The sequence below is a fragment of the Bison bison genome, unplaced genomic scaffold (genome assembly GCF_000754665.1).
Source record: "Bison bison bison isolate TAMUID 2011002044 unplaced genomic scaffold, Bison_UMD1.0 scf7180017864376, whole genome shotgun sequence".
Lineage (NCBI taxonomy): Eukaryota > Metazoa > Chordata > Mammalia > Artiodactyla > Bovidae > Bison > Bison bison.
Genome location: NW_011494948.1, coordinates 6,616,905 through 6,619,040, shown reverse-complemented (window position 1 = coordinate 6,619,040; position 2,136 = coordinate 6,616,905). Strand labels below are relative to the sequence as shown.

General features: G+C 47.3%; 1 pseudogene; it reads right to left on the bottom strand.

Annotated features, from left to right (window-relative positions):
• Nucleotides 1-715: 715 nt before the first annotated feature.
• On the bottom strand, nt 716-1,893 carry LOC105000978 (annotated as a pseudogene).
• Between the last annotated feature and the right edge of the window lie 243 nt (nt 1,894-2,136).

Here is a 2,136-nt window from a genome sequence, read left to right as displayed (position 1 = left end):
TTCTGTTATATAGCCAAGTGATTCAGTTATATATATAGTGACTGCAGCCATGAAATTAAAAGATATATAGTGACTGCAGCCATGAAATTAAAAGATGCTTACTCCTTGGAAGGAAAGTTATGACCAACCTAGATAGCATTTCAAAAGCAGAGACATTACTTTGCCAACAAAGGTTTGTCTAGTCAAGGCTATGGTTTTTCCTGTGGTCATGTATGGATGTGAGAGTTGGACTGTGAAGAAGGCTGAGCGCCGAAGAATTGGTGCTTTTGAACGGTGGTATTGGAGAAGACTCTTGAGAGTCCCTTGGACTGCAAGGAGATCCAACCAGTCCATTCTGAAGGAGATCAGCCCTGGGATTTCTTTGGAAGGAATGATGCTAAAGCTGAAACTCCAGTACTTTGGCCACCTCATGCGAAGAGTTGACTCATTGGAAAAGACTCTGATGCTGGGAGGGATTGGGGGCAAAAGGAGAAGGGGGCGACAGAGGATGAGAAGGCTGGATGGCATCACTGACTCAATGGGCAGGGGACACCACTCCGGGAGTTGGTGATAGACAGGGAGGACTTGTGTGCCGCGGTTCATGGGGTCACAAAGAGTAGGACACAACTGAGCGACTGAACTGACTGACTGACATATATACTTTTTCATATTATTTTCTTTTTTTCCCCCACTGGAAAATTATTTTATTGAGATTCCACCAGCTGTACAATCTGTTTTATTTGACCCCTTCTTCCTTTGCAATTCAGTCCTTCCCAAGTGGTCCCATGAAGGCTTTCTTTTCCTCCACAGTCTGGAAGCAGCCATAGCCAAATTTGGAAGTGGTGTCAATAAACTTGAGTTCTATCTACAGGACTTGCTCAGAGTGAGCATTTGCTTCTTGGTTCCCACCACACAGCTTTTGCACGTGACAAAGTCATTGGTCACTTCACCATAGTGGACGATGCCACCTAAAGGGTTGATGCTCTTGTCAGACAGATCATAATCAGTAGAGGCATTTCTCTTGATCAGTTTGCTGTCCTTGATGAGGTAGCCCTGGCCAATCTTGTAGATCTTCTTGTTGATCTCAGTGCAGTGGTAGTACCCTTTCTGACCAGCCCAAGCCTCAGAGAAGGCCACCCAGGCAGTATGCCACGCCCCAATACAGGCACCCTTGCACAACCCTCGGTGGGTCTTATGGGGCAGCTTCGTAGTGTGCCAACGGCTGGTGACCCCTTTGTAGTCTTTGCCCTTGATTACCCCAATGACCTCAGTCATTTCATCCTGGCCAAACACTTGGTTCACAGGGACCTGCTGCTCTAGCTTTTCATGGGCTCAGTCCAGTTTTTCAGCCACAGTGTCTCCATTCACCTGAATCTCCATGAGGTGGGCCTTCTTCTGGTGCAGAGGAAGCAGGAGCATCTGGGTGAAGGCGATGACATGGATGACCTGGCAGTACTTCATGCTACTGAAGTCCCTTTCAAGTTGCTCCTTGCCATCTATGTCCTGCCACTTCTTGCAGTACTTGGCGAAGGCCTACTTCTTAGATTTATGCCAATTATCATAGAAGCTCCTTTTGCACTCATTGCTGATATGCTCAGCAAAGATGGTCTTACGGGTCCAGAGGCCTTGGGGTATTTCCACATAGCCCACGATGCCCCAGTCAACATGGTGGAGTCTCCACAACAGTCACAGGCTCCACAACTTCCTTCATGTTCACCTTGGACCCTGGCCTATCGACCTCCCTCTCAATGTGGGTCATGCCAGCCTTGTAGCGAGGAAGGCGGTGAGGTGCAGGGGCTTGGACGAGCCATCCTTGGGGAAGCTCCTCACCTTCCCATGGTGCTGGCTGCTGTGCTTCTGAGGCAGGAAGCCCAGGGACCTGTGCCTGGGAGCAGAGAACTTCCTATGAGACATCCTGCCTGTTGGAAGCTGCCAGTAGAGCTTGTATTATTTTCCATTATGGTTTATCACAGAATATTCAATAGAATTCCCTGTGCTATATAGTAGGACATCATCATTTATCCATTCTATATATAGTACTTTGCATTTATATATAGTACTTTGCAATCCTAAACTCCCAATATGCCCCTCCCCTAACCCCAACCCCTCATAACCACAAGTCTATTCTCTGTTTTTGTGAGTCTGTTTCATAGATAA